Source organism: Homarus americanus, unplaced genomic scaffold, assembly GCF_018991925.1.
Source record: "Homarus americanus isolate GMGI-L3 unplaced genomic scaffold, GMGI_Hamer_2.0 scaffold3050, whole genome shotgun sequence".
Lineage (NCBI taxonomy): Eukaryota > Metazoa > Arthropoda > Malacostraca > Decapoda > Nephropidae > Homarus > Homarus americanus.
Window position 1 is genome coordinate 289395 of NW_024724106.1, and position 26572 is coordinate 315966.

Below are 26572 nucleotides of genomic sequence, written 5' to 3' on the forward strand. Positions count from 1 at the left end.
GTATCTACTGAAAAAATCGATATAAAAGCGTTCACCGAAACTTAGATTAACTTAGAATCGCGTGAGTTGCCTCTCGAATACTAAATTAAAGGATATAAATTATTTCATACTGATAAGGAAAACTTAATCATAGGAGATATATATAGACTTCTTAATCTTGATCTGGTTGATGGGCAACCCAGTTGGGGTGAAATACGCAGGGCATCCAGACGTCTGTATAGTAGGCGACTTTAACTTTAGTCAAATAGATTGGACCAACCTTACGGGTAACTCATGCGAGGGTGTAAATAACGTGACCTCACATAATGTGACCGCTGAGGGTGACCCCACTATACCTGGTGACCTGACAACGATAACTGAGGGTGACCCGACCACGAGATCTGAGGTTGACGAGCACGATAATAATTTAAATAATGAGTTACTTAATGCACAAAGGCAGACTATATCATACAGAAAACTCTGATCGAATAAAAGTAACCCCAAATGGATAAACAATTATTTAAAGAATATTATTGGACAAAGGAAGGCTATAGGTAGGAGAATAAATCGTGGTGAAGTTTACCGCCGAGATTATTATAAGGTATTGGCCGGTAGGGTTAAGACTGAGATAAGAAAAGAAAAGAGAAATAATGAACTAAAAGATAACAAAGGAGGCGCTTGTATACCTCACTTGGATTATGCGGTTCACTTCTGGTCACCGTACTACAGAGTGGATGACAAATCCCTAGAAAGCATACAGAGGGGGATGACAAGACTAATCCCGGGCATTAGGAACCTTCAATACAGAGACAGGTTAAATCATCTCCCTCGAGAGACGTAGAGTGAGGGGCGATATGATCGAGGTGTATAAATGGAATTCAAGGTTAAACGAAGGTGATATAAAAAGGTTCTTAAATTATCCAACCAGGAACTAATTCCTAGCAATGGTTTTAAATTAAAAAAATGTATATAGTTGGGAGCGAGATATAGGTAAACGCTAGTTGGAAGTGGAGTTGTGGATGAGTGTAACAAGTTACCGAACACCATCATTAACTCGAACACGCTGGGTAGTTTCAAATATAGGTTGGACAGATATATGAGCGATAGGGGTTGGGTGTAAACGGGACTGTCCAGTATGGGGCAATAGGCCCGCTGCAGCTTCCTCTTCTCTTATGTTCTTACACACACACACACACACACACACACACACACACAAGCATGCACGCGTACACACACACACATCCAAAAACTAAACTCATATTTGCAACATCAACTTGTACACAGGAGGAATAATGCATCACCACCACCACTGCAAGTTGCAAGACCCGGTATAATGACGCAAACAGTTGATAGCATTGCAATAACTGGGAAATCTCTCGCCACCACACCACCTCCACCTGTCTCAATTACCATATAAATGAAACACACATATGACAAGATGTGATCGATTGAGGGAACTGAATTAATGCCCAGACACACATATCATCAACCAATGATTATTTGAGTAAACTAGTTGAATTTTAAACACGACTTTCCATTGGTCAACTGGAGTGCACGTCAGCCAATTAGAACATTCGTTAGTTATACGGTTGGCAGCACAGCCTTACAGTGAATATGAAAGGCAACGATAATTTGCTTCGTTTAAAACCGTTTTGGGACGAGAATTTAGCCACGGGGTAAATATATTTAAAATGACGGTGTGTGTGTGTGTGTGTGTGTGTGTGTGTAGGCGATGGTTGACCGAGAGACCAAATGGCGAGTGTTAAAAGAAGCCAGACGGTGGGTGTTAGCGAGGCCAGATGGTGGGTGTTAGAGACGCCAGATGGTGTATTAGAGAGGCCAGATGGTGGGTGTTAGAGATGCCAGATGGTGGGTGTTAGAGAGGCCAGATGGTGGGTGTTAGAGAGGCCAGATGGTGTATTAGAGAGGCCAGATTGTGAGTGTTAGAAAGGCCAGATGGCGAGTGTTAAAAGAGGCCAGATGGTGGGTGTTAGACAGGCCAGACGGTGAGAGAGAGAGAGAGAGAGAGAGAGAGAGACCCACGTACCTGTTCAAAATAGTGTTCATAACATTTTATAAAACAGAACTACAAGAAGAAATTCAAATAAACTGCAAAAGTGCTGTAATTACCTCCCCCCCCCACACACACTACTCCAACAATGACTAATAAACGCATATGTCATAAAAAATAAAGTATTTACTATTGTATGGCGACGATTTCATTTACATGGAGCCAATGAAGCCAAATGACGTGAATAATTGAGGCTATAGTGAGCCTTTAATTACGTTGTTTATCATCCTTAGCTGCAGAAAAGTTGAAATATTTTTGTCGATATTCAGGTCAGAGAGCAACAAAAATAGAGGGAAGAGCAATGACTGTTGTTGGCTGTTGTGCTGTATATTGGCTCTATTATATGATGGAGAAGAGGAGGAGGAGGAGGAGGAGGAGGAGGAGGAGGAGGGTAGAAGACGAGGAGAAGGGAAGAGGATTATGGCTCTGTTGTTAAGTGGTGGGGCTGTTGTGTTGTATATTGGCTTATTATATGATGGAGAAGAGGAGGAGGAAAGGAAGAGGAGGAGGAGAAGAAGGAGGAGGAGAATGAGAAGAACGACAGTAATAACAATAGCGACATTAACTAACAACAACAACAACGACTTCTATAACACAGTAATAATAGCACAGGACTCTACACCTGATTCCTCCATTGATTTACACTACCAATAAACGATATATCACGTGACGTCTTCGGCAACAACACTTGAACAACATCACGGTGACTCTCTACCAGTGTGGCCCAGGGGAGTATTAACCTGACCACCTGAAGATTAGACTCTCCAGTTTATTTCACCTGAATATTAGTCACCCTAACGGTAACCTAACCTAGCCCCCAGGTAGCATTACTAAGCATTAGGGTGTTTAATAATCTAATAAAATAATCTGGGATGGTAATCTTCAGGTGATCCAAATAACTGAGACTGAAAAGGTTGTTCTCTTAAGTGAGTACACAACACGCACGCACGCACATACATACATACATACATACATATACACATACATACATACATACACACACATACATACATACACGCACGCACGCAGACAGGCAGACATACTGTTACATATTAAAGTTTTCATTGACCAGTGAACCTGTTTAGTCTGTGCATCCGTCTACCTGTGAGGAGACCGCAGGGCTCAATAAGAGATGGTCACCTCTACTCCTCTATAAAGTAGTGACTCAAATAGTATTACTCCCCACAAGGGTAAACGTGGTGAAGTAAACAACTAAGAATAAAAACAACAGTAACTATAATTAACTTATAACTATTTACACTTGAGTCTAATACAACTAATACGGGGTAAATTTATAAAGAACTGTTACACAAACAGTTAACCTGAAGCTTAATAACATACAGCAGTAAACCAGTTCTGAGTAAAGGTTATCGAAACAATGTAAATATGACAAACCGGGGAGTCACCACACGAACAATCACAGGCGTACAAGGAAGAGTATTTACCGCTAGTCAAGTAGGAACGTGAGAGGTGAGACAATACCCACAGGTCTAGAGCAATGGCTGAGGTTACCTTACCTGATATATGATAGAGACCAAGACGGCAAGATGCTTAGCAGTAAATGAGGTTCTGCAGCGCGGAGAATAAACCGGGTAATGTGTCAACACTGGAGATGGTGAGGTGAGACTCCCGGTGTGCTCGCGACGGGAACGATTGTGTAGCAGTGACCTTGACCTTTAGTCTAACACTAGCCGCATCACGCCACGTCAATTAGTCATCGAGCTACACGTGCTACAGTGAGCGTGTGTTTAGTGCACTTGGCGATTTGTTGCAAGTTGAACAATGAAGGATCTTGAAGAGCAACGTGTTTGTGTGAAATTTTGTTTCAAATTGTGAAAAACTTAGACTTTTCAAATGTTGCAACAGGCTTATGGGGAGGATTGTTTGAGCCGTACGCAATGTCACGTGTGGTACCAGCGTTTCAAAAGGGGAAGAACATCCACCGAACACGATTCCAATTCTGGACGTCAGAGTCGCTCAAATGTGGAGGCGATGTTGATCGTCTTTTTTGATTGGAAGGGCGTCGTTCATCATGAGTTTGTTCCACGTGGTCAGACAGTCAATAAAGAGTTTTACTTGGAGGTCCTGAAGCGTTTGAGGGAGGCAGTGAGAAGGAAGAGGCCTGAGGCGTGGACAAACAAGACCTGGATGCTGCACCATGACAATGCACCTGCTCACGCGTCGCTCCTTATCCGTGACTTTTTGGCGAAACACGAGACGACTATCATCCCCCAGCCGCCCTACTCTCCGGATTTAGCCCCTGTGGACTTTTTTTTTTTTTCCCAAAGTTGAAATCCACCCTGAAAGGTCGCCGATTTCAAACGACAGAAGAAATAGAAGAAAATTTGCTCTGAGACCTGCTCACCATCCCTCAAAACGCGTTCCAGAACTAGAAAAGAACGATGGGAGCGGTGTATCAACAGTGGAGGAGACAAGTCTGATTAAGTTGTAAGTAAAGCAATAAATTTGTTGTTTAAAAAGTTCGGTTTCTTTTTGGACAGACCTCGTATGGCGCAGCACAGTATTTTCATTGGCTATAAGCTCAAGGAAGATGATGATTGGTCAACTGAAGTTCACTCGGAGGATACGAGATGTTCCGACTCGTTCTTCCGACTCGATCTCATGAACAGTGAATCATTTGGATACGTTAAGTCAGACCAGCTCGGATCATCCACTGTTGTTGATACTAAAAATTAACTGTACAGTAGTTTATTAATATGACACAAACATTAACACAAGCAATAAATCACAATACAATCCTTTACATACCCACCCTGAGCCCTGAGCCCGGAACCCTAACCCGACTCGAAACTCCAAGTTGAACCTGCGGATTTGGTGCAGCTAATCCCATGAATGTATTTTAACTAATGGAAAAGGAAAACGATTTACGTTAATGTCCTAACTATTTTGACTTTCCTTCACATTCATAAATAATATAATTGTTTCCCTTTAAGGCGAAAATCGTTCATTCTCTTTGGCATAGAAAATGGTAAGTCGAACCTCCTGGGGATGTGCTGCCACCTACCAGCAACAGCGATAAACTCAAGCTTCCCCACACAGAGTCAGTTGGTGCTGCCATCTTCCGGCGCCAGAGTCAAGTTCACAGGAGAAGCAGTCAACAGGTGACAACAAACAGACCATAAGTTATAATTTATTCAGATACATATTAATTTTTTCTTTTGTTTTCACCGTTAATTAGATAATTTATGGACTTAATAAGATGTGTGATGTGTGATGTGTGATGTGTGTTATGTGATATGTGTTATGTGATGTGTGTTGTGATGTATGTTATGTGATGTATGTTATGTGATGTATGTTGTGTGATGTATGTTGTGTGATGTGTGTTGTGTGATGTGTGTTATGTGATGTGTGTTATGTGATGTGTGTTGTGTGCTGTATGTTGTGTGGTGTGTGTTATGTGATGTGTGTTGTGTGATGTGTGTTATGTGATGTGTGTTATGTGATGTATGTTATGTGTTGTGTGTTGTGTGATGTGTGTTGTGTGATGTGTGTTATGTGATGTGTGTTATGTGATGTGTGTTATGTGATATATGTTATGTGATGTATGTTGTGTGATGTATGTTATGTGATGTGTGTTGTGTGATGTGTGTTATGTGATGTGTGTTATGTGATGTGTGTTATGTGATGTATGTTATGTGTTGTGTGTTATGTGATGTGTGTTGTGTGATGTGTGTTATGTGATGTGTGTTATGTGATGTGTGTTGTGTGATGTATGTTGTGTGATGTGTGTTATGTGATGTATGTTGTGTGATGTGTGTTATGTGATGTATGTTGTGTGATGTGTGTTATGTGATGTGTGTTATGTGATGTGTGTTGTGTGATGTATGTTGTGTGATGTGTGTTATGTGATGTGTGTTATGTGATGTGTGTTATGTGATGTGTGTTATGTGATGTATGTTGTGTGATGTGTGTTATGTGATGTGTGTTATGTGATGTGTGTTATATGATGTGTGTTATGTGATGTGTGTTATGTGATATATGTTATGTGATGTATGTTGTGTGATGTATGTTTAGTTATGTGTGTGATGAGTGTTATGTGAAGTATGTAATGTGATCTGTATAATATGAATATATGTTATGCGATGTACCGTTATGTGAAAGCTTTTGTTATGTATGTCACGTTGTAATCTACATAAATTAACGAACATGAAATAAGTGTTGAGGAATTATTTGACCCCGGTGTGTGATGACCTATAGTGCTTCTTTAATGTTTGACCTTGTTTGTTCGTCTTTAGGCCGTGTAAGGCCATGACCCCCCCCCATCCCCCAGGAGATTGAATTCCGAAAGGTGGGTCTGTTTGTTTGTTACTTCGTTTATTACTGCTGGTACTTGTTGATATTTTATTTTTTTACTTTGTGGAGCGAAGTGAAACGGATAATAATAATAATAATAATAATAATAATAATAATAATAATAATAATAATAATAATAATAATAATAATAATAATAATAATAATCCAATCAATCTTACGCAAACTTCCTGTGAAAAATAAAATCAACTTTACAAAAATTCTGACCAAAAACTTTGTCAAGATGTTGCAAAATTTCAATCTGGCAGACACGGGATGAACATAAAGGGTCCTCCTGGTGGAAGATAGGGAAACTTTCTTAAGAAGTAACTTTTAAAATTGTGCAACACGCCACGATGAGAAGGAACGGTCGGGGGTCTGTTGAACATTGTTGACAGCATTGATAGATATATACGGGTACAGGTAGATATACAGTTACAGGTAGATATACAGGTACATGTAGATATACAAGTACAGATACAGGTACAGGTAGATATACGGGTACAGATACAGGTACAGGTAGATATACAGATAGATACAAGTACAGGTAGTTATACAGGTACAGGTAGATATACAGGTGCACATTGAGCTACAGGTAAGAGTGAAGATACAAATACAGGTAGGGATAAAGGTAGTCCCCTTCACTAGCGCGTTTACAGGGGCTCGTCATTTTAAACATTCGACAAATCATTATCATTGAGTTATTTGTTTTAATATTGTTTTACCTTGATTCCAGAGAGTATTTATTATTGCGAGTTTCCTCCTGTCGAATGTAAACAAACACAGGGCTGCCACACTGTACCAAACCTGATGAGCCCCTGTAAACGCACGAGTGAAGGGGACTCTACTACTACTACTACTATTTATAATAATAATAATAATAATAATAATAATAATAATAATAATAATAATAATAATAATAATAATAATAATAATAATAATAATAATAATAATAATAATAATAATAATAATAATAATAATAATAATAATAATAATCACACACACACATTCACCCCAATTTCCTGAACGTTAACAGACACTCATCAGATTTTAGCTTTAAACTCCAAAAAACATATTTTAGCTTCCCTTTAAACGTGAATTAAAATCATATAATTGAATATTCATGACTTTTGAATCTCTATGCCAAAGTTTATAAGCAAATACGTGGAGAGTCCAATGAGGAAAAGTTAAACTACTTTGGGTAAATATTTTGTAAGTCTGGGAAGTGGAAAGTAATAATATTTTGGTTATTCTGTAGAAGTTTAATTAAAAAAGTAGAAATAATTTGGGTACGAAATACATGAGTTTTACTGAAAAATATAAATATTTTAAGGAATTTTTGCATTATTTTAACAAAGTATATACAGTAAGGAGAAAATTTTTGGTTCAGTAATATAAAAACTTACTAAAAAGTATTATTACTTTAGCTAAATACTTGACGATCCCAACAAGAAAAATGATAAATATTTGGGGTTAATCCCCCACAAAACGAATAAGTATATGTCTGTCTGTCTGTCTGTCTGTCTGTCTGTCTGTCTGTCTGTCTGTCTGTCGGTCGGTCCGTCCGTCCGTCCGTCTCCGTCTCAGTTTCAGTCTCAGTCTCCGGAAATAATGACATACAGGAGACCATCTCCGAGAGTTTGGGATTAATGAAGCTTTAAATTGTCTCTTTATCTCTCAGTGATGACTTCTTGAGGAGAGAGAGAGAGAGAGAGAGAGAGAGAACGAATACAGACAGACAGATAGATAGATAGATAGATAGATAGATAGATAGATAGATAGATAGATAGATAGATAGATAGATAGATAGATAGAAGCAACAAGGTACAGTTGCGGAAATGTGTTCCTATCACCCTTATGGTAACCAGTGTTTCCAAACGGCCAATCTATATGACCTATAACAAGCCTATCCACCAATCACGTCCATCGTTACTCAACCAATACCCATTCATTCATAAACAGTGATAACAACTACTGTGCTGTTTGGAGACACGGGTTACCACAGGGGGCGGAGGATCACGTTTCCACAACTGTACCAGGAAAACAATACTTGAAAAATAATATAAAAAAAACGCCAATTATCAAAAACAGAAGGAATTTATCTAGACACCATAAATAAACTCGCGGGGGAAGAGAACGCTGGAAAAACAAACTTATTCTCTTTAGTAATGATAAAACGCGGGAACCAGAACGCAACAGTGGTCATAAGTGGTGGAATGAGCTTGTTATCACTGCACTTAAAACCTAACCTTACCTCGGTGGTCATAAGTGGTGGAATGGACTCGTTATCACTGCACTTAAAACCTAACCTAACCTCACCTAGATTGAGAAAGGAGAACGCGACAACGGTGTTTGTGAACGCTGGGATAACACTCAGGAAAACGATGATAAAATGGAATCCTCTTACTCGGACAGACAGACAGACAGACAGACAGACAGACAGACAGACAGACAGACAGACAGACAGATAGATAGATAGATAGATAGATAGATAGATAGATAGATTTCCACACCCCGTCAACTAACCCTCAAAAGAGACATTCATAATCACAGTTTGCGTCATCAGGATTTAACGATACGAGGCGAAATCAAAATAAAAAAACGCTCTTCATCTGTTTAGTCATCTGAGTAAAGTTCCTTATTGTTTTCTTTACTGTTTTCTTTATTGTTTGTTTTATTGTTTGTTTTATTGTCTTCTTTATTGGCAGTAACAGCGCCAAAGTCCTCTAGTCTTCACTCAACAATAGGACTACAATGGCCTGTAAGAACTGTGTGATGAAAAATTTATTACTAGTGGCTGGATGAGAGAGAGAGAGAGAGAGAGAGAGAGAGAGAGAGAGAGAGAGAGAGAGTGTCACATTATCAACATTCTTTTCCCTCATTTGCATAATAAAGATAGTTTTTAATTACGTCACGTGTTAATAAATATTTAATAAAACATATGTAAACACCTGATAAATTTCCATCATTTACTAACCGCAGGTAATAAGACTCACCTAATGTCATATATCATCAACATAATTCTGGTCTTTAGATTTACCCGTGAGGAAAAATAAATATTGACATCTGAGAAGATTTTTATGTTTGGAGGTTCTTGCAGTCTAAAGCATTTCTATTTTGCATTTCAAAGGATTTTTTTTAAATTCTTTTAAAGACTTGCATCAAACGATAGCAAAATTACTTTCATTACAATTTAAGAATATTTTTCTTTTCTTATTTTGAATCATTAATTTACAAAGACTTTCTATTAATTCAAAATAGGTGTACGTGATAGTATCTTTTTTGTGAACTACAAAAACAAAAACACAAAAACTCATCGTTGCATTAAAACCAATTTCTCACAAAACCAATTCTGTTTCTTTTTCTTTTTTCGTCAATTTACATCAAAAAGCCAACCAGTTGCATCGTTCAACAGAAAATTCCTGAACGAAAGTAATTTTTTTTTGTTAATTTGCATCATTAATGTCAACTTGTATTGTGCGAACAGCAATTTAACGCTTCATTACCGCGACCTGAAGTTATGATCGAGAGTAATTAGTCCAACAATTAATTAACAGGTGAACGGTACTACTGGGGCACATTTACCGTTTAGTGTGAGTGACCAGCTACACACCTGCCCTATAGACCTATACACCTGCCCTATGGACCTACGCACCTGATCATTGGACTTACACACCTGCCTCATGGACCTACACACATGTCTCATGGGCCAATACACCTGATCCTTGGACCTACACACTTGCCTCATGAACCTACACACCTGCCCCATGGACCTACACACCTGTCTCACAGACCTACACACCTGTTTCATGGAGCTACATACCTGCCTTATGGACCTACACATCTGCCTTATGGACCTACACACTTTTCTCATGGACCTACACCTGCCTCATGGACCTACACACCTGTCTCATGGACCTACACAACTGTCTCATGGACCTACACCTGCCTCATGGACCCACACACCTGCCTCAAGGACCTACACACCTGCCCTACACACCTGCCCATACACACCTGCCTCATGGACCTACACACCTGCCCCATGGACCTACACACCTGCCTCATGGACCTACACACCTGTCCCAAGGAACTACACAACTGTTGGCGGGGATTACTGAGAGACGATTAATTAGGGTCGTTTGTTTTATACGTTTGAGGAGAATAAAATTAATTAGCATCGCTACTTTACAAGACTGTGGGGTTGGTTTGCCTCTAATGATGGCTTATTACTCTGTTGTTCAGATGGGTAATGGGGCAGAGAGAGAGAGAGAGAGAGAGAGAGAGAGAGAGAGAGAGAGAGAGAGAGAGAGAGAGAGAGAGAGAGAGAGAGAGAGAGAGAGAGAGAGAGAGAGAGAGAGAGAGAGAGAGAGAGAGCCTGCCTCTGAGTTCCCTGAAACTCCTAACCTTTACAGGTTGTCGATCACCTTCTAACAGGCTGTCGATCACCATCTTACAGGCTGTCGATCACCATCTTGCAGGCTGTCGTTCACCATCTTGTAGGCTGTCGTTCACCATCTTGCAGGCTGTCGTTCACCACCTTGTAGGCTGTCGTTCACCATCTTGCAGGCTGTCGTTCACCACCTTGTAGGCTGTCGTTCACCATCTTGCAGGTTGTCGATCACCTTCTAACAGGCTGTCGATCATCATCTTGCAAGCTGTCGTTCACCATCTTACAGGCTGTCGTTCACCATCTTACAGGCTGTCGTTCACCATCTTACAGGCTGTCGATCACCATCTTACAGGCTGTCGTTCACCATCTTGCAGGCTGTCGTTCACCATCTTGCAGGCTGTCGATCACCATCTTACAGGCTGTCGTTCACCATCTTGCAGGCTGTCGTTCACCACCTTGTAGGCTGTCGTTCACCATCTTGCAGGCTGTCGTTCACCATCTTACAGGCTGTCGTTCACCATCTTGCAGGCTGTCGTTCTTCTTTGCAGGCTGTTGTTGACGTCCTTGCAGGCTGTAACTCACCATCTTTCAGGCCGATGTTGACGTCCTTGCAAACTGTTCTTTATATTCAACATGATATGCAATTTTCCCGGCTGTAATTAGATTTCCGTGGTATAAAAAAACTGTTCTTTCACGAGTCACCAAGTTTTTCTCTGGATACCATTTGTCTGTTGAATATTAATCAGGATGGCAGCAAGGGAAAAGCAGTGTCTTCAACAGGTTAATATTTCTTAGTTTAGTGTTCACGATATTACACCTAGAAATAGTGCCATCCAATAGGTATTATTTGATTTTTGGGGAGATATTATACCCATTATAGTATGTCCCAATAGGTATTGTATTTTTTCTTCAAGATATTATAGCTAAGCCCTTAGGTGGTAATACTGTACTTATATTTTAATGCATTTTATTGATATTACAGTAAAACATTATCTTCAATAGGTATAACTTATATTTCTTGGTGTATTGTCAAGATATTATAGCAATAGAGTGCCACCATTTCTTTTACGCCTCCCTGAGATATTACACTATTAAAAAAACGTATCTTCCGGTGATAATATTTTCCCATTGAATTTCATAATATATTACACCCACAACAGTGTCTCAAGGTAGTAATATTTATTTGTCTTAAGTTAAGTTTTTTGTTTGAGATATTAAACCAAAACATTAACTTGTGGTAGTAATATGAATTCTTATATTTTCTTACGATATTACACCTAATCCAACCCAACCTAACCTATAAGTTTATGTGTATCTGAACGTTTCTTATGATAATTCACTTATACACTAAGCTAATTGGGGTCAAGTGGCTGAGTGGATACAACGCTCGTCTCTTGTCATTCGTGTCCCCGGTTCGAACTCGGAGCACTCCCTGGTCACATAAATGTTAATGGGTGCCTAACTATACAATTTGGGGAGTGGCAACAGTCGAGTCTAGTGCCAGCGATACTAACCCCCTCACTTAGGATTATGATATTTAAAAGATATTAAAATGAGATAATCATAATGATAATACAGGAATTCTAACATGAAATGAATGCAATCAGTGTTTAAAAAAATATATATTTCTGATTTCAACACATTGCAATCAGACCATCACACGTTTTACTGATGAGCGAACTCGAACTTTGAAATTAACACACACAGTTAGACAGCCTTAGCACCGCGTTCAAATGTTAATGAAATACTGTACAGCTGTGGTCAAATTTCCCTCGACACTTGGCAGAATGTGGAGTCGAGGTGTGTTTCATATAGGAAATTGGCTTATAGTTAATGAACGTTAGTGTGAGTGATATAGGTGACTGGTGAACGTTAGTATGAGTGATATAAGTGACTGGTGAACGTTAGTATGAGTGATATAGGTGACTGGTGAACGTTAGTATGAGTGATATAGGTGACTGATGAACGTTAGTATGAGTGATTTAAGTGACTGGTGAACGTTAGTATGAGTGATATAGGTGACTGGTGAACGTTAGTATGAGTGATATAAGTGACTGGTGAACGTTAGTATGAGTGATATAGGTGACTGATGAACGTTAGTATGAGTGATTTAAGTGACTGGTGAACGTTAGAATGAGTGATATAGGTGACTGGATTATAACCGACAAATGCTTCATTCGGTATAATTTATATCAGAGTAACAGTTTGAAAAAATACCTAACCTAACCTAACCTAAGCTGGAGAAATACTCATCACACATACTGTACAATCACCCAAAAAAGTCTTGTCGCCTCTCCTCCTGAACCTCGAGCCCCGAAACAGTAGACACTGATGCATTAGTCTGTTCATAAATGCTTCAGATTCACGAGTCTGAATCTTAGGGTTCATGGTCAAGGAGGAGAAGCGACATGACTTTTGTGGGCGACTGTAGATACGTCTTCAACTTGCTAACAAAACTGTAGTATTAGTATTAGTAGTGGCTTCATATGTATGAGGCATGACGAAGGAATGAAGGAAATCAGCCACGACGTCATGGTGGAATCGACCTTCCTTCTATTGGACGGCGAAAATATCCATCGCAGGACTTCTTATACATCTAAAGAAGCCCATAGCCGCATGTCACCGTAACCTATCTCTCGAGGCTGCACACAGGAGGAACGAGAACGACAAGAAGAAGGTGTAAGCACAGAGAATTCAGAATGTGGCTCAAGGCAGCTTCACTCCTCTGGTGTTTACAACCTCTGGTGGGATAGGACCAACTGCAAGAAGCGTCTTTGCCAGACTGCCCCAATCCCGACAACGGCTGCAGATATTGACTATGAGGATAGCTACTTATGTGTTAGGATATTTAATATTAAGGTAATAAAATGGTGGCGAAGGTGTGGCTATTGGGGGAGGCTGGAGGCCATATAAAAAAAAAGTAGTAGTAGTAGTAGTAGCAGTAGTAGTAGTAGTAGTAGCAGTAGTAGTAGTAGTAGTAGCAGCCCAACACACCATTCCCTGCCTGGCTGTTGACCGAACTCATGTAGAGAATATGCACCTTGTGATAGGAACTAGGTAGTCAGCTCGTTCAAGGAAAGAGTTATTCACTATGTTTATTATTTTTCATGTTACATGTGTTATGTTATGTTATGTTATGTTATGTTATGTTATGTTATGTTATGTTATATTATGTTGTTGTTGTAATGTTATGTTATGTTATATTATGTTGTTGTTATGTTATGTTATGTTATATTATGTTGTTGTTGTTATGTTATGTTATGTTATGTTATGTTGTTGTTATGTTATGTTATGTTATGTTATGTTATGTTATGTTGTTGTTATGTTGTTGTTATGTTATGTTATGTTATGTTATGTTATGTTATGTTGTTGTTATGTTGTTGTTATGTTATGTTATGTTATGTTATGTTTGTTTGTAATATGTATTGTTGTAGGTTATAGATAATATTGTTGTTTTGTAATTTATGTATTATTTGTGTCAATGTTAACATCCTTGTCGTGAGTAATAAACAACCTGGCAACTGTGTGAGGTTAGTTGGCAGGTGGCTGTGACTCACTCACTCCCCCTGGCTCTTGACGTGCTGTTGTTCTGCCCTAAACAAACTAACGCACAAAGCAAATCAGACCACACAAACAATACATGAAAAAACAAATATATATCAATACAAACAACTGACGCACAAAAACAGATACAAAATAAACAACGCACAAACTCAAACAAACAGATGAAAACAATCGATGCACAAAATAACAATAACAAATACATCGGAACAAACACAATGATGCTCCAAACAATAATTGTCGGCGTGTATAAAGATAATTCCACGGGCCTAAATAAAATATATAGCATAGAGGAATTTTACGACTGTATGTTGAATGTGCGTTAAATGTGCACCGAATGAGTTGTTTAGGCACTGAATATGTTAAATGAGCGTTGAATACATCAAAGCTAAGTTAAATATGCTGAATTTACGTTAAATACTGGGATTGTATACATAACTGGAATGTGCGTTGACATTAAGGAATGCATGATTGAATACTTAAATAATAATAATAATGATAATAATAATAATAATAATAATAATAATAATAATAATAATAAAGGTGTGTTACAGAACCTTAGCCCACACAACTCTCCACCTTAACACAACACAAGACACACCAGTAGGGCCAAGATAGTGTTCAGGAACATAATACAAAGGTCAGATGGTAAAAAAAAATACAGTGGGTTCTGTAAGACTCACATTAAATCCGTAATCAATACAAAACACATTCCTGTAGTCCCATGAGGCTCTGTGCTGTAAAAACTGTGGCCCAGGAATCCGTTTCTATGATGATGATACAAAATACATAAAAATTTCCTTTCCCGGTACAAAAGTTTGTCCTGGGAGGACATTCCGACATTTCAAGGAAAATACCAAAACAATTCCTTAATCCCATGGAATCCTGACGTGTAAATTGCATTCCGGGGAATCTCTTTAGACGGATTATGTTACAAAAATAAAAGGAGGAATAATCCAATATATACCCGCACAACACCCGCTGTTTGTTTACACACACACACACACACACACACACACACACGAGAACTGTCCAGTGAAGCTCTCAGGTTAATTACATCATGAAGGTATGAAGGTTAAGACCAACTTCGGAATGGAAACTAATTAAATGATCTTAATCAAGCCTCGGGCTTAAAGTACATTATATAAATATACACACGAGTATATATTTTCCGGTGAGGTTTTATCGAGATTTATCTTGTCCACGATTCCAGTGTGTGTGTGTGTGTGTGTGTGTGCGTGTGGGGGGGGGGGGCACGCCCGATGTCGGTTATACTTTTGACCTAAAACAATGAACCAGACCCGAGTACTGTACAGTAAATGGTGCACTGCGACCCAAAAAAGTGCAGAAGCGACCAATGTGTAACATACTTACAGACAAGAGAGAAGTGGCCCTCAGGAGCACATGTACTGTACACAGTACAAAACCCAGCCTTGACGTACAGAACCTGCAGGGAAGGTGTAAGCTGAGGGACAACTTAACAACAAATACACCTACTTTTGTACTTACTGCGGTCGTCCTGGGTGTAGGTGGAGGGCACGGTTGACAGTAGGTTGTGGAGGACAGTCAACACCAAGCAAGATAGACGCATTGTTTGTCTACTTGTCTGGGTGTGGAGGATCCGGGGGGAGGGAGGGAGGCCTCAGCTCTGTCCTGCTCGAGAGGGAGATACAGTACCTCTGTCTCTCTCTCCTGACCTCTGAGACGGTCTCTTGAGGTCTTCTGTCCTTAGAGAGATGAAAGATGGCCCAAGATATTTGTTCTATTCGTGGAGAGACTCGCCGATGTCTCTCTATCTCTTCTCTCGATCAAGATGTTGAGATACTGTATAATCTAAGGTGTCTCCTGTCCTTAGAAACGGAAGACGATCACTCTGTCTCTCCTGCCGTAAGACACACTGTTCTACCGTTTCCTTTACCTCAACACCTACTACACTAAGAGTCTCTATGACCCCTCAATAAGGTGTCTCATCGATTCTCTTCAGTCCTTCAATAAACTCTGAAAGTAAATTTGCTGACGGGTATCTCTCTCTATCTCTCATCAGCAAGAAGACACTGCCTGGCCATTATTTGTCTCCTTCTCTCTACAGATAATACTACTGTGTATTTTGTGCGTGTGTTCACCAAGAGAGAGACTATCCACTCCTGGTCTATACTTCACTACACTGGCAGGTTATGTCATCTTTGTGTTAGGTACTCGTGGCTCCCAGAGATCATAGTGTCAGAGCTAAGATCAATGTCACCTCTCCACGTCTTGCTTCAGTAACTAATACAACAACTCTTATGGGAAATATGATATGAAGCATTGGTAAACTATTCCTGTATTAAAAAGAGAGAAAGTAATGGTTATAGACACTTTCACTGATCGGAGAAAGTTTCACACATAAACAAACTGTTCCTGTAGTTAATATAATACTCTCATACTTTCACTGAGATTCAAAAAATTTAATAATAAATATAGAAAGGTTACAATAACTTTCACAATCCCCAGAGAAAGCAAAATACTGATCAAACATAGAAATAACATTCACAATAATATCCAAGATACTGATCATATATATCTCCAACTCGGAAAAGAAAACACCAATGCTCTCAGAAATATATAACGAAATATATTAATTACAACATAAAGAACTAAGTAATTATCTCTGTAACAAGAAATTATCTCAGAAATATATCAAATATACACAAATAAACAGATCACTGATTGCTCCACTACTCAGGAAGGAAGAAAATATATGTTTTTAGAAATTTGTACGCAACTTGAGAAAAACAAAAAAGAACATCAATAAGTGAAAAAAATGATTGATTATTTCCGATAAGAGACGAGAAAAACAAAACAAATGAACATCGATAAGTGATAGAAAGTAACGGACTAAATAAAAACAACTAATACGAATCGATTTCTCTTATTTTCAAACACTTAAGCACAAGTAATAATGCTCTCTCTATATATAATTTATCACCGAGGTAAATCGCAGTGGTATAAGACTTGTTATGGATTATCGACTCCGGGTTATGATGTAGAGGTGACGCTACTCTGTGAGCCTGAAGTAAGAGGCGACCTTGTTTACGAGCGAGGCGGGACGACGACCAGAGTTTACGCCCCCACATGTTATTATTTGTAGACAGTGTAAACAAATAGGTAAGTATAGGTATTTATGGCATTTTATCTGAATTTTCAAGATCTAGCTTAGTATTATTATTAAATTATTACTATTATTTGTATTATTATTATTTTACCAAATATTTTCTTCATTCATCGACGGATATATTTCTCTATAGTAATATGTTGAATAGATCACTGGTGTATATTTCATAAATTTAGTTTAATTTCTCATGATATATTTTTGAAGGAATACTGGATAACTGAGAACAGGGAGTAACAGGAATTAACCTAACCTAACCTAACCCTACCTAACATAACCTTACCTAACTTAACCTAACACTAACCTAACCGAATCTATCCTAACCTCATCCAACATGACCTAAGTTAACGCTAACTTAACTTAACGTAACCTAACATGACCTCACCTGACCTCACCTAACCCCCTTACATGTAGTCTTTAATCAGGTGAAATAATCTAGGGTGCCCCATCTTCACCTGTTCCATATCCCTCCAGCCTATTGAACAGTACGGAAATAATTACAATACGAACAAGGTCACCCACAGCAGCGCCTTCCTCACTAATGGAGTCAAATGTTACGATTCAACATTCCATTCAACATTCCATATGACATTCCACTGTCTTAATTAAATGATACAAAATATTAAACATTGATTCCTTCTCGCATTAATTATTCCTCCCCTTCTTGAGAAACTGTGGGGTGACCTGAAGTTTAGACACCCCACCTAATTTCACCTGATTATTAAGCACCCCAACGCTAACATAACATAGCATAACCTACTAAAACCTAATCTAATCTAATCTAACTTAATCTGACCCAAACTAACCTAACATAACATGATCTAACTAAACTATACTTGCCCTAATCTAACTTTTTTTTCTACGGGGAATAGCCCGCCCTGGCACAGGTTATCGACCCACAACGGGGACTGGGAGGGGGGGGGGAATATAAGAGTAAAAGAAATACAAAAAATAGAAGAGAAAAAGATTATATTAATCTACACCTCGAAGATGCCGGAAAACCAGCTTTTTGAAGTGAGCCAGATTGTATCAGTATGGAAACACAGAAGAAGGCAGATCATTCCACAGTTTGGCTGTGTGAGGAAAGAAGGAGGTACTATAACGGGTTATTCTAGTGTGACCGACATCCACAGAGAAACGGTGGGCACCGCGGGCAAGACGTGTGTTACGAGCCCATGGCCTTGCCGGCGGTACACAGGATGCCACATCCACCGAACATTGCCTGTTAAAGTACCTGTAAAAGAGAGAGAGTGAAACAACATTGCGGCGGAGAAAAAGAGAAGAAATATTATCAACTAAAGGAGAAGAGTTAATAAGACGAAATGCCTTTGATTCCACCCTATCTAACAGTTGGACAGAAGAAGAGCCACCCCAGATATGAGACCAGTCCTCAAAGTTAAGATGAATGAATCCCTTATATACTTGGAGCAACTACTCATGAGTGAAGTACCTACGGCATCTGTACAGCATTCCCAACTTTCGGGAGGAAGATTTAGCTGAAAATAACCTACCCTAACCAAACCTAACCTAACACCCCAAGTAGCGTCAGTGTGTTTAACAAGTGATATAAACTGGGGTGTTTGTTGTTTAAGTGATCCCAAATGTTTGGTTCCTCATATAACTTGCTGATAAAACATCGAGTTACGTGACTATAAATATCGAGAGTCATTATACATTCTTTCAGGTACTAATAAAAATTATGAATTAATAAAGATTACCTTAATTCCAAATACACATCATTACTCCATAGATTTATATAACCAGCCTAATTATAAACATCTTAAGCAAATTATATAAATTAATCACATATAACATCACTGGACCTATTAATACACATTTGTCCTTTATAAACATCTAGACATTTGTTTTACTCATCATACTTATAAACATAATTTATATAATATACACCACACTTACAAGAGTTACTGAAGAACAGACTGTACTGTACTGAGCTGCAGTGTACTGTACTGTGCTGTACTGTACTGTGCTGTACTGTACTGAGCTGTGCTGTACTGTACTGTACTGTACGGTACTGTACTTTACTGCGCTGTGGTGTACTGTACTGTACTGTAGTGTACTGTACTGTACTGTACTGTACTGTGCTGTACGGTACTGTACTGTAGTGTACTGTACTGTACTGTACTGTACTGTACTGTGCTGTGCTGTACCAGTTGTACTGTACTGTACTGTACTGTACTGTACTGTAGTGTACTGTACTGTACTGTACGGTACTGTACTTTACTGCGCTGTGGTGTACTGTACTGTACTGTAGTGTACTGTACTGTACTGTACTGTACTGTGCTGTACTGTGCTGTACGGTACTTTACTGCGCTGTGGTGTACTGTACTGTGCTGTACTGTACTGTACCATACTGTAGTGTACTGTACTGTACTGTGCTGTACTGTACTGCACTGTACTGTATTGTAGTGTACTGCACTGTACTGTACTGCGCTGTGATGTACTGTGCTGTACTGTACTGTATTATACTGTACTGTACTGTACTGTGCTGTATTGTACTGTACTGTACTGTAGTGTACTGTACTGTGCAGTACTGTACTGTACTGGTTGTGTACTGTATACTGTACTGTACCATACAGTACTGTACTGTACTGTGCTACTGTACTGCACTGGTTGTAGTGCACTGTACTGTACTGTACTGTACTGTACTGGTGCCGTGTACTGTACTGTATTATACTGTACTGTACTGTACTGTGCTGTATTGTACTGTACTGTACTGTAGTGTACTGTACTGTGCAGTACTGTACTGTACTGTGCTGTACTGTACTGTACTGTGCTGTACTGTACTGTACTTTACTGCGCTGTGGTGTACTGTACTGTGCTATACTGTACTGTATTGTACTGTACTGTGCTGTACTGTACTGCACTGTACTGTACTGTACTGTGCTGTACTGTACTTTACTGCGCTGTGGTGTACTGTACTGTGCTGTACTGTACTGTATTGTACTGTACTGTGGTGTTCTGTACTGTACTGAGCTGTACTGTGCTGTGCTGTACTGAACTGTGCTGTACTGTACTGTGCTGTGTACTGTATTGTACTGTACTCTACTGTACTGTGTGTTGTACGTCCTATGTTTTAACACAAATAACAGATGTTACGAGTTGGGGATTTAGAATATAGTTAAAAGTCTACCCAGACCCCAACAGGCAACAAAAATAAAAAAACAAAGACAATCGGACTATAAAAGGGTAGACAAAGGATGAGAGTTTTTGTTGTATATAATAAAGTACCATAAATTCCTTAATAAAATATTCAGCTTCTTATAAATTACCCTTAACCATACTTAACCTAAACATACGCAACATTGGCTTAACAGTATATACATATTTATACAACATACAATAATTTGAAGCAAGGTGGAGGTGGGGAGGCAATATAAGATTACAAATACTTAAGTGCAGAGCTGAGATGGCTGACGAGTAAGGCTGAGTATTGTAGAAGATGGTAGGTAGTCACTGTGCCGTAGGTTTCCAGGATAGGTGATCCTGTGGTCACTTCCCAGAGTGAACTGAACTCTCATCGAACTGGAGCTGATGAGGAAGACTTGGAGGAGGTGACGCAACAACCAGGATATGGAGAAGGGAAACCCCGGAGTGGTAACCAAGACCAGTCATACTCGGGTTTCGTCCCTAGATGGCGTGGTTCGTATTGCTGGGTAGGTAGATCATGACAATTGATGTGCTGGGTAGGTAGGTAGGTGCTGGGTAGGTAGATCATGACAATTGATGGCGTGGCGTGTGCAGGTAGATCATGACAATTGAGTAGCTGGGTAGGTAGATCATGACAATTGATGGCGTGGTTCGTGGTGCTGGGTAGGTAGATCATGACAATTGATGGCGTGGTTCGTAGTGCTAGGTAGGTAGATCATGACAATTGATGGCGTGGTTCGTGGTGCTGGGTAGGTAGATCATGACAATAGATGGCGTGGTTCGTAGTGCTGGGTAGGTAGATCATGACAATAGATGGCGTGGTTCGTAGTGCTGGGTAGGTAGATCATGACAATTGATGGCGTGGTTCGTAACACAGAGTATAAGTATTGAAATTCTAACACCATATGTTGTAAAACAAATACCATATGTTGTAAAACAAACACCATATGTTGTAAAACAAACACCATATGTTGTAAAACAAACACCATATGTTGTAAAACAAACACCATATGTTGTAAAACAAACACCATTTGTTGTAAAACAAATACCATATGTTGTAAAACAAACACCATATGTTGTAAAACAAACACCACATGTTGTAAAATAAACACCATATGTTGTAAAACAAACACCATATGTTGTAAAACAAACACTATATGTTGTAAAACAAATACTATGTTGTAAAACAAACACCATATGCTGTAAAACAAACACCATATGTTGTAAAACAAACACCATATATTGTAAAACAAACACCATATGCTGTAAAACAAACACCATATTTTGTTAAACAAACACCATATTTTGTTAAACAAACACCATACGCTTTAATCAAGGCCTCGTTGTAACACAAACACCAAGGGGGTTAAATCAAACATTCCATATTGTCGACAAACACTGCAAGTCATAAAAACAAACATTTACTAAGATATAGACACGCCATGTACGCTTTATTACGTACACAACACCTCAAATATACGCACTGCACATGTACACAGGTCTACGTACACCTTACACCTCACATACATGTACAGTACATAATAAATTAAACTTACTTTAAAGTTCACGTACATGTATACACAATTTTACTTACAGTAAATTACACCTCTGGTACATGTACGCACATTATCACGCACAATTTTAGGTGCATGCAATTCACATACACGTACACATAATTACATATCATAAATTCAAGTAATAAAATCTAGCTTAAACTGTATAAAATTTTAGCTTAAGATAGGTTAGGTTAGGTTAGGATAGGCTAGGATAGGTTAGGATAGGCTAGGATAGGTTAGGATAGGTTAGGATAGGATAGGATAGGTTAGGTTAGGTTAGGATTGTTATAAAAGATGTACCCCATCAAAACCTCACCCCCGTGTATTGTTCCTCCTTATGACAACACACACACACACACACACAGACACACACACACACACACACACACACACACACATAACACTACCACCTCACCTGTCATTTTGGCCAGGTAATTCACTCTCTCTCTAGCCACCACCGCCTAAAATGTACCAAGAAAATGCAATGAGACACAAAATTGCTAAGTGGTCCTTTTCCCAGATCATTTGTGCCTCAGTTTACGAGTTTTAACGCGGCTGATGCTCGTACAGTGGAGAGGAAATATCTTCATTTTGGCAGAGGGTGGGTGAGGGAGTTGAGGGGAGGGGTGGAGGGGAGGAGGGAGGGGTGAGGGAGGGTGTGAGGGGTGAGGGGAGGGGTGAGGGGTGAGGGGAGGAGGGGTGAGGGGGTGAGGGGAGGGGAGGGGAGGGGTGAGGGAGGGGTGAGGGGGAGGGGAGGGGTGAGGGGGAGGAGGGAGGGGTAGGAAGATGAAAGGTGAGGGGAGGGGTGAGGGGAGGGGAGGGGGAGGAGGGAGGGTGAGGGGAGGGGTGAGGGGAGGGAGGGGTGAGGGGGATTGAGGGAGGGGTGAGGGAGGGGTGAGGGGAAGATGTGAAGGGAGAGGGAGGGGTGAGGAAGATGAAGGGTGGAGGGAAAGGTGAGGGGAGGGGTGGGAGGGGGGAGTGGAGGGGAGGTGAGGGGGTGAGGGAGGGGTGAAGAAGACGTGAAGGGTGAGGGAGGGGGGTGAGGGGAGGGGTGAAGGGGAGGAGGGGAGGGGGAGGGGTGAGGGAGGGGTGAAGGAAGATGAAGCAAGAGGGAGGGGTGAAGAGGAGGGAAGGAGTGAAGAGGAGGGGAGGAGGAAGAATGAGGGAGGGAGTGAGGGGTGAGGGAGGGGTGAAGAAAAGATGTGAGGTGAGGGAGTAGTGGAGGGGTGAGGAGTAGTGAGGGGTGAGGGAGGGAGGGGAGGGAGGGGGAGGGAAGGTGCCAGAGACTGTCTGTTGGGAAGGGTTTGTTATGAGATGTGACAGAGGTGTAAGGGAGGCGTGAGGGAGGGTGTGTGGGAGGATGGTGAAGGGGCAAGGGAGTGAAGGGAATGAGGCAGGTGAGGGACGGTCAGCTGGATAGGGTTTCGATTGAGATAGTATAGGGAAGTTATGAGGGAGGTGTGAGGGAGAGCATGTCTAATTCGGTGAGTAGGTGATGGTGGAGGACGAGGTGATGGTGGAGGACGAGGTGGTGGTGGGAGGACGAGGTGATGGTGGAGGATGATGGTGGAGGACGAGGTGATGGTGGACGACGAGGTGATGGTGGAGGACGAGGTGGATGGTGGAGGATGAGGTGATGGTGGAGGACGAGGTGATGGTGGACGACAAGGTGATGGTGGAGGACGAGGTGATGGTGGGAGGGAGGTGATGGTGGAGGACGAGGATGGTGAGGAGGATGAGGTGATGGTGGACGACGATGATGGTGGAGGACGAGGTGATGGTGGAGGACGAGATGATGGTGGAGGACGAGGTGATGGTGGGAGGACGAGGTTGTGGTGGAGGACGAGTGATGGTGGAGGACGAGGTGATGGTGGAGGATGAGGTGATGGTGGGAGGAGGATGAGGTGATGGTGGACGACGAGATGATGGTGGGAGGACGAGGTGATGGTGGAGGAGGATGAGTGATGGTGGAGGATGAGGTGATGGTGGTGGACGAGGTGGTGGTGTGGAGGACGAGGTGATGGTGGAGGAGGATGAGGGATGGTGGAGGATGAGGTGATGGTGGAGGACAGGTGATGGTGGAGGAGGATGAGGGATGGTGGACGACGAGGTGATGGTGGAGGACGAGGTGACAGGGGGAGGACGAGGTGGACGAGGTGATGGTGGAGGACGAGGTTGTGGTGGGAGGACGAGGTGATGGTGGAGGACGAGGTGATGGTGGGAGGACGAGGGATGGTGGACGACGAGGTGATGGTGGAGGACGAGGTGATGGTGGAGGAGGATGAGGGGATGGTGGACGACGAGGGGTGATGGTGGAGGACGAGGTGATGGGTGGAGGAGGATGAGGTGATAGCGAACATGTTGTGTAAGTTTTATCCTTTTCGAGAGGAGGAGGAGGAGGAGGAGGAGGAGGAGGAGGAGGAGGAGGAGAGGAGGAGGTGAGGAAGAAGAATAAGAGGAATGATTTTCTTTGTGTGTGTGTGTGTAGGTTGTGTGTGTGTGTTTTACTGTTTTTATTCTGTTTGGGTATTTTATCTGTAATGGATGGGGTTTGATAACACACACACACACACACACACACACACACACACACACACACACACACACACACACACACACACACACACATTCATAAAAAAATATTTAAATATAAAAATGCAACACTAAATTTTGATATGAATATGATAAAAATAATGATACAAAATATATATTCAATAACAACTATTTTCTTCGACAGAGCACAATAATCTGTACAATACACGTAATATAATTAGCAGGTAATTTGTTTTCTTAATTAACCTGTACGAACTTTATGGCGACACCTGCAAGCCAACCATAAAAATTGTAAATAACTTCAAAGTTCATTTAGTACTGAAAATTATCATGCTTTTCCTGTCTCTGCCTCTCTTGTTGTCATGATCCAGGCAATAAAACCTCGTCCTCGACCCACTGTTTAAGGTCCAACTGGAAATGATGGTGAGTAGCAGCGGCAGTAGCAGCAGTAGCAGCGGCAGTAGTAGCAGCAGCAGCAGCAGCAGCAGCAGCAGGAAGCGGTACGTACATAGAATAAACATTAATGTCAACATATTATTGAAAAACGTTATTTGATCACACCAACGTTGACTCTTTCCGCTTTAAAACTCTTAAATAAATGTTACAACGATAATATCATTCTATGAAAAAAATGTATTTACACTTTTTATCCGCGGTGATTAATTAGTCTTGCACTGTTGTCTTAATTTTTTTCTTTTATTCTTCTTAAATACTGTACAGCGTTATGTTATGTTTTCTCGCCTCCCAAACGATCTGTGTAAGGAGTGTTTTATTAAGTGTATGGAGAGAGCTCCTGTACTCCTGCTGTAAGCGTCTTCCTGGTTAAATATATCTGAGGTGTTACTTCAAGTCTCACAAAGCACAATTGAGGGAGCATGAGTGGGGATGAGACCCTCTCGCACTTGTTAAGAGCTGAGCGCCTCGCGTCAGGTGAGTAAAGCACTTGTCATCTCATACATAATGTCTCTTTTTACACCTTGATTCTTTCTAAGAGGAAATTGTATCGAGTCTTCACACCTTTACTGTTCTATAACTCTGTCACCTGGGACACCTGACACCTTCGTCGGGTGAGTAACACAGCTCCTCCTCCTGCTTCGACTCGCTCTAACTTTGTTTTCTCTCTTGTATGACGTCAAGTGTTGCTCGAAGCACCACTGACACTACAATCTCCTTCAGCAGAACACCTTCGCCAGGAGAGTTGCTGGTATACCCCTCCTCCTTCTCCTACTCTGGGTCCGTCTCCTAACTTTGTTTCTCTCCAGATATATTGTTTTAAGTGTTACACAGTATCACTGTTCACCCAGAAGACTTCCTGCGGCATGACAGGTCGTGTCCTCGCGTATGGAACACACTACTTCGCGTGACGACTGGTTTTTCTTGACGCGTGCCACCACTAGGGCCTCACCAGCACCAGCAAGAGGAAGGGAGCCTAAGGCGTGCTACAAGCCTCGCCCGACACGTCCGCACGTACCGCCGGCGCAAGGCACACTGGCTGGTGGAAAGAAAACCCCGCAGTGACGGCCAGGTGATGGTGGAGTGAAGGGCCCGCGCACGCACCCACGACGCCCGCCACTCAAGCACAGACTCCAGGCCGCTCTTGTGTGAGGGGGGAGGAGGGGAGTGATTCTGCTGACGTCTTCCTCGACCCTTCCTCTGACCTCCGACCCCATAATCTGACCTCTGACTCCTTCTTCTGACCTCCGACCCCTTCCTCTGACCTCCAACCCCTTCCTCTGACCTCCGACCCCTTTCTTTGACCTCCGACCCCTTCCGCTGATCTCCGATCCCCTCCTCTGACCTCCGACCCCTTCTTCTGACCTCCGATCCCCTTCTCT

The 26572-nt window shown here is 41.1% G+C and overlaps 1 long non-coding RNA gene across 2 annotated transcripts in view; it reads right to left on the reverse strand.

The window, feature by feature from the left end:
• The window catches only part of LOC121864058, a 57754-nt gene extending 31516 nt beyond the window's left edge, over positions 1–26238 (reverse strand). The window contains exons 1-2 of one of the 2 annotated variants that reach the window (XR_006088542.1): positions 26143–26238; positions 15822–16630 (exon numbers count right to left, since the gene is read on the reverse strand). This is a non-coding gene — a long non-coding RNA (uncharacterized LOC121864058). Of the gene's footprint in view, positions 1–15809; positions 16631–26142 lie in introns of both variants that reach the window. The other variant, XR_006088543.1, reaches the window with a different exon arrangement.
• Positions 26239–26572: the final 334 nt, after the last annotated feature.